The sequence below is a fragment of the Cucurbita maxima genome, unplaced genomic scaffold, assembly GCF_002738345.1.
Source record: "Cucurbita maxima cultivar Rimu unplaced genomic scaffold, Cmax_1.0 Cma_Scf00058, whole genome shotgun sequence".
Lineage (NCBI taxonomy): Eukaryota > Viridiplantae > Streptophyta > Magnoliopsida > Cucurbitales > Cucurbitaceae > Cucurbita > Cucurbita maxima.
In genome coordinates, this window is record NW_019272074.1 from 161,881 (window position 1) to 169,972 (window position 8,092).

Below are 8,092 nucleotides of genomic sequence, written 5' to 3' on the forward strand. Positions count from 1 at the left end.
CCCCCCCCCCCCCCCCCCCGCCTTTCGACCCGTGGGAGTATTTAATGACAACTATTGGGCACTCATGCCCGATCGTGAAACTGCTTGTTGAACGTCTAATGGTGCGTTGCTTTGACCTGAGCTATGCAACAACGAGATCCCCTTGATCTTTGTCGGATGTGCTTGACAGTCCCCCATAATACGCTCACTTGGGGACTGATTACTCTAGTTGTTCCAAGAGTCTCCGCTAGTTGAACCCTGTCCAGTAGACTCCCTATTTGACTCATCCCCTTCGTCAGCTCTTTTATCGGGATACTATTACCCAGGTTCATAAAGTTTGAATGGATGGCAGAGTGTAGGTGGCAAGCAGTTATATGGATAGGTGCTTTGCTCATAGACGCTTCTCCAGCTCTCGCAAGAATTGTATGGGATTCGTACTCAGAGGGACTTCCCGAATGATGGTACCAAGGAATTCTACTGGACTCTGTGCAACTAGTGTTGTTGTTCCTGCAAAGCCTACCCAATGATTCAGATCGGATTGTAGGAAGTGGGCGGTACGTTTTTGTATTTCTATGAGAAGCTCTATGACACCCACGATTCCCAGTAGTAAATTGTCGACATATCGTGCATAACAAATCGTTATTAAGTAATGGGTTTTTAAGGGGGTCAACTTACGGGCCAGGCGTTTCTCTGACCTGATAACTAGTCTCGCCTCCCCGCCCAGCTCTATCAGCAGGCCTTTTCTTTTGCAATACTTAAAAGGGTCTCTCATGGCCAATTTCTTATTACAACGTTCTCTACCATAGAATTTGACTTGAGGGGTCAACCCGGTGGCTTCTATGAGGAAGGTGGTGCAAAGGAGGCTCAAGGGCTTGTTAAGGAAGGCGACAAGGGCCGGGGGTAAACCAAAAGGCGTTCTCTGGTCCCCTTGAGCCGAGTGGTGCTTGTGTGTGGGGTGTTCCACGATGAAACAAGGGAATGTAAGGCCGCTTTGCGTTGGAAGCTCTTTACCCTCTACATAATGAATCTATAGATCATGGGCTCCAACGATCCAAGATTAACCAGCTAAACTCATTAACCTTGTTAACCAACATTTGTTAACTACAGGACACTTAACTATACCCTAGTAGTTGCACTCCCCTCACTATAGATATATTTCTATCCATTTGATATAACCATGATTAGTAAATCGATCCTTCACAGGTTGTTTGTAACTAGAGTAGGGTCAATTTACCATTTTACCCCTGAAGTTACTTCTTGCTCCTTATGTCCCACTAATCCTTTAATGAACAATTGGTTTGTGGTCCAACCAGTAAACCGAATCTCTCTCAGGCCAATGAGAGGGTGGGGCCCCTTGTTCAAGACCTATAGTTAGTACTTAAGGGAAATACCTCTCTTTTATCCCTAAAAGTGGGTAGGGGTGAATTCCATCTTGCACCCCACGTCCCCAGCTATCCACCCAGTCTTACCCATGAAATGGGAGGCCTATTGATTCGGCGAACTCGAGTCACTCTCACCCATGCAAATCTAAGGATAATTCTAAATAAACAGGAGTTCATGGTTAACTCAGGATTAAGATCGAGTTACCTAGGTCATCGAATGAAAAGAAAATAAGTCTCAACAATAAACGACATTATAAAGTGAGAGTGATTTTCTTCATAGTCCGATCTTATGCAATACTCATTGCATAGGACGCCCCCACTCACATGTCTTCGCATGTACAATTTTGTGATCACATTGTTTATGTCATATACAAAAGTGGGCCACATCTATAGTGTCCTCAAGATAAGGTACTCAACCTTTATCCTTGTACTATAGATCATTTTGACTATATACTTGAACTTGATCCACTCTTATGTCTCTACATATAGTTCAAGTAATCATACTATAGTCAGAGTGTTCTTAGTTTATTGGACTTAGATTAATAATCGTAAAATTCCCTTTATTCAATAACAATCTTTATAAATAAACATCAATAATAACTTTAATTAAAATAGAATATATTTTTATTTATAAACTATAGTTTTAGGACATATAACCCACCAATTAATTGTCTGATTACCTTAAAGATAGTAACTAAAAACTAGAAATGATTGGGTTATCTAAAAAATAGTAACTAAAAAGTAATAATGATTTTCAACTTGGGGATTTATCTTAAACCCACAACCTTTTAGACTAGATTCTAAATCTGACACCTTAGACCACTAAGCCAAACTGTCCCGTATGTGTTTGAGCAAACAAAGATGGTCGGGCTATCTCGAGACATGAGATTGCATCATGATGCAAAGTTGTTGTGTCGCACACGATTGAATATACACTCGTAGGTGGCGTGTGTGGTCAAACAATTATTGATTCCACATAAGTGATGTTTGAATGTTGAAGACAAACCTTGCCTAAGGTTTGACAAAGCCAAAAATTTGGGTGAAAAATGTGAATAGAGATTGAGAGAAAAAATAGACAATTTCTGCAAGATTCTTAGGATTTATACCCCAACCCTTTCGGAATAGAGCCTAAATTTGGCACCTTAGACCAATTGGCCAAACCGTCTGAACGAATGTGTCTGAAATACCAAGATGGTCGAGCTATCTTGAGACATGAGATTGCATCACGATGCATAGGTCATGCCATTGGGAACCAAGATGACGATGAAATGCAATGTTGTTATGTCGCACACGATTTAATATGCACGCGTAGGAAATGTGTGTGGTTGAACAAGTTTTCATTCTACAGAAGTGATGTTTAGTTGTCGAAGGGAAACCTTAGCTAAGGTCCGACAAAGCCACAAAGTTGGATGAAAAATGTGTATGGAGATTGAGTATCCCTCAAGGTTTGTCTTGAGCGTGTCAAGATCTCTAGGTCGTACATTTGAAATAGTATGACTATGACACGATGCACAGGTCGGAGTAGGGTTAGACTCTCTCCATAGTAGACGTGTTTTAAAACAATGAGTTTGACACGATACATAACAAGCCAAAATAGATAATATCTTCTAGAACCGTTTTAAAACCGTGATGCTGACAATAGGTAACTAGCTAAAGCGGACAATAGTTGCTAGCAGCAGGCTAAATGACAAATGTGGGATTTGAACGCACACCATTTCTAACCAAAGCCTAAATCCAGCACCTTAGACTATTCGGCTAAACTATCCCAACAAATGTGTCCAAACAAACAAAGATAGTCGAGCTATCCCAAGACATGAGATTGCATCATGATGCCTGGGTCATGTTGTTGGGAACCAAGATGAAGATGAGATGCAACATTATTGTGTCACACAATTGAACGTGCACTTGTATGCAAATTTTGTGGTCAAACAAGCTTGGATTGCACATAAGTTTTGTTTTGCCTAAGGTTTGAAAAAACCACAAAGCCGAGTGAAAAATGTGAATGGGGATTGAGTGTGTCAAGGTCACGAGGCTCCACATTTGAAGAAGTGTAGTCGTGACACGATGCACGTGTCGGCTAGACTCTCGTCATAGTAAACTCATGCCTTTTCCGACTATAGCCTAAATCTAGCACCTCAGACCACTCAGTCAAACTATCCGTTAGTTGTCATGGAAAATTCAAATGGAGCTCCTTGTACTTTATCCTCTTGTAGTACAACAAAGGAGAGCACAACTCAATAGTTTGCAACAAAAACAATCATCATCCCCTCAAATCCTCTTTCTTACGGTAGAGAAATGAATTAGAGCTACCCAAAATTATATTGTAACAACTTGAACTTTAATCCAAAAATTGTGGAACTAGTTATATTGGCAAATAAATTTGAGTTCAACTTTAATATCCTATTTTAAAAAATAAAGAAACAACAATATAAAAAAAAAAAAAAACAGAATATGCCTAATTGTTAGTCTGAGATACGTTGAGGTCAATGACAATAGGTGTATGGCAGAGGGACGTGCAAGGAAGCACAAAATTTATGATTTTCTCTCATTTTACTCTAGGAGAGTCAGATCTAAGAAAAATGAGTCAAGACTCCTTGAAGACATAGTAAAAAATGACGAAAAATCCAAAAGAAAAAGGAGTCTAAGCCTTGATTAAGGGGAAGGGTATTTTGTTGAGGAGAAGTGTTGGATGAAAGTCCCACGTTGGCTAATTTAATGATTGATCATGGGTTTACAATGAAAGAATACTCTCTGCATTGGTACGAGGCCTTTTGGGGAAGCCCAAAGCAAAGCCATGAGAGCTTATGCTCAAAGTGGACAATATCATACCATTGTGCTCTAAGGATGTGATATGAATGTTTCATTAATGTATTTTATAAATTTTTATTTACTTTAAAGTTATATTTAGTGGTTAATTTAGTTAAAGTGTGAAAGTTACCACTTCTTAAATGTGTTTCATGGAAGATAAGTGTTTCATGGAAGATTAAAGTTTTAGATTTGAAAATGGAGTAAAGAGCATTCGTGTTTAGTTTAGTGAAGGGCTAATTCAAATCTTATCCAAAGAGTTCCTTATAGGCTTAAGATATATGTTTATTTTGAGTTTCTTTTCAATTTGGTTTCTTCCCGAGTTGATTTACTAATCTTACCTCGTTCCTATTATTTGGTACAAGAGCTATGTTTCTTTTGAGTGTCTTTTCAATTTGGTTTTCTTTTTTTTTTTTAAGCTTATAATCCTTCTAGAGTTTATTTACTAATCTTAGCTCTACAGAAAACATTGAATAGGTGAGAATGAGAGCTTCATTTGTGGAAATGAATGCAAATAGAGTGGCCAACAATTCCTTGAGTGTACACGTGATAGAGTGTACGGGTTGCCCAACAAGCACTAAATCACTCTCCAATAGCCCACAACTTGAGAAGGACACTCTCCGAGAAACACATGTGTGACCCGACAAACTAGTTGTGCTCTTCTCATGTGCAGCACACATGCTTCCCACCTCAGTCGCAACTCACATGACTCGCGTGTCAGCTCCATCATGTTTTGTTTTCTAGTTTTTGGATATATATGTTTATTATCGTTTTCTTATATGTTTTTTTTTTATTTATTTACGGATTTTATTTTTATTATGTAAGTCCATGACACTAATGAAAGATTTAAAATGAATATTTCTGCATAAAAAGATCACATCATACATATGGCAGCGACTCTATTTTAGTAGAAAAATAAGATCGTTACATTTTCATAGTGGTTAATTATAGTCCTAAAAGTATGAATGATACCACTCTTAAAATACCTCATTGAAGGTTAAGGGTTTCATGTTGAGGCTATACAAAGTAACTTATGTTGTCTTGTAGACTTGAAAAAGGTAATACAAAGATTATTTGTGCCATCATTTAGCTAAGTAATAAGTTTCTTTGTAATGCTATGTAGTTTAGATGGTATGTTTAGTATCATTTAAGCTTGACATGATCGATCTTGCCTGTAGAGTGATTCAAATCTCAAACAAGTATTTTTTCCTTGAGATATTCGATCAACCAAGTAATTCGTTATCATGAAGCAGGGTTTAACTTGGGTTTGAGGACAGAGATGCCTCATGGAGGGACACTAAAAGAAGGACAATCAAACAAAAAAAGATAGGTGAGTGAAGTGTGGTTCACAACTACTTTTGTGCATCATAAGATAAGTTGTGTCCCTTAATTTTTGCATTCCAGGAATTTTAAGTTGTGTCCCTTAATTTTTGCTTTCCAGGAATTTAGAAATGTGTTACACACTATGTTATTTCACCTGTAGTATGATGATAGCAAAGCTAGGTTTCAATCGTGGGACCGGTGAGTTATAGGCCCACCCGCTTCCGCTGCGCCACCCTGATTAGTTTATTATGAATGACAATCTAATTAGAGTGATATTAATCATTTTGATCTCTAGCTTTCATCATAGATTTTTAGTTCACTTATGGCAAACTTTGAGACGGTACATAAAAAGTATTAACTGCTCTTCAACCCTTATATCATCTCCATGATTTGAGACATTCTAGATTCACTTTTGATATTTGTACTACTTTTTCTATAGTAGTATGATTGAGTATTCTTTGCTTTTCTTGGTTGCGAGATAGGCATCTCCCACTCGTATTTGAGTACTTTTTTTGAACCAAAAGTTTAAACAATAGCATGATCAAATTTACCTTTGAGCCTATAGTAATATTTGGGGCTTTCATGCTAGTAATATTTGTAATAGTTTTTCGCTCTTTGGTGCGATTTTTTGTAAATTTTTTCTTCAATCTCCACAACTTGTCTTGCAATGGTTGAAAGACGGTTGTTTGAGAAGTTATTTTGATGTTGGCTATTTCATATATCTTTGAAGGATGGAAAGCTCTTTGACATTTTCTCCGTATTGACTCTCAGACTCACATTCCTCAAGAGGAGGATGAGTAGAGTGGATGATTCTTCAAAGGGAAGTTTTCATCTTTCTTGAGTAATCATATTGGCGCACCATTCCATCCATGTGACTTCTTATCTCATTTCTTTCTTCTATAGAAAATTCTTTGAAGAAAGCATTCCTCTCTAGAGTATTCCTTTTTAATGCAAAATTCCTTTTTAGGATTTCTTTATCAACAAAAATTTCATTTGTAATAACATTAATCTGGTTGAAAGACAGATGTATTCATTTGAGTTTGAGTGGAAGATCTGGACTGTCCTCATAATGGACTGAAAGTATTCCTTTGTTGTAATTAATAGACTCTACTTGCGTAGATCTTGTCATGTTGATGATTTATAGAGATATTAGAGATTCATGAGGTACTTGATCTTCAAATTAAGAATTCTCTTACCTTTGGAAAGGAAATTTGATTCTCAATGAATCTTACTTCTAGGCTTTCTGTTATGATGTTCAATGATTTGAGCAGACTGTGAGTCTTTCCTGATTGGGGGGTCTTATCTTCAAGGATCCACGTAGAATTCTTGGTATTTGATCACATGAAAGGGTTTTTGTAGCAGAGATGGATGATTTCTCAAAATTTGCCTCTTTAAGCATAGTAAATCTTTTTGGAGAAGATCTAAGAGCTTTGAGGGTGACATTGTACGCATCTACTTGTAAAATATACAGAAGATGACTACTACATAGTGAATATTTTATTTGATGTTAAGGTTCTTTGGGTGAACATCAAGAATGAGGTTAAAAAGGATATAAGGATCCTTTAACGAAAGGTAATAATTTTGGTATGTCTTTCAGAAAATGGTCCTTTATAAGATCTGTCATTAGAGGAAAACACTGAATTTTTCAGCTCAATCCATTTAAGACCATAATGATCATTCTTAGATTCACATCATCAAGGGTTGTAACAACAAACGCCACTGACCACAATTGTCGTTAAACTATCAAAAGTAGGAAGAGAAATGAAAAGCATATCTCTTCACTATCCCTCAAGGGTTGTAACAACAAACTCTTGGGTTTTATGTCCTAAAACTCATAGTTTGTAAAAAAAAACATACTCTATTTTCAATAAAGTAATTATTGTTGTTTATTCATAAAGTTATTATTGTTGTTTATTCAGTAAAGATTGTTATTGAATAAAGTGAACTTTACGATCATTAATCTAAATCCAATAAACTGAAAACACTCTGATTATAGTATGATTACTTGAATTATTTGTAGAGACATAAGAGTTGATCAAGTTCAAGTTTATAGTCAAAATGATCTATAGTATAAGGATAAGGCTGAGTACCTTATTCTGGGGACACTATGGATGCGGCCCACTTTTGTATATGATATAAACAATGTGATCACTAAAATTTTACATGTGGAGACATGTGAGTGGGGGCGTCCTATGCCGACTCAATAAGCCTCCCATTTCAGGGGTAAGACTAGGTAAATGACTGGGGCAAGATGGATTCACTCCTACCCACTTTTAGGGATAGAAGAAAGGTAGCTCCCTTAAGTACTGACTCTAGGTCTTGAACAAGTGACCCCACCCTCTCATTGGCTTGAGAGGGATTCAGTTTACTGGTTGGACCACAAACTAATTGTTCATTAGAGGATCAGTGAAACATAAGAACCAAGAAGTAACTTCAGGGGTAAAACGGTAAACTGACCTAGCTCTAGTTATGAACAATCTGTGAAGGATCGACTTACTAATCATGGTTATATCAAATGGACAGAAATATATCTATAGTGAGGGGAGTGCAACTACTAGACTATAGTGGAATGTCCTAGTAGTTAACGAATGTTGGTTAGCAAG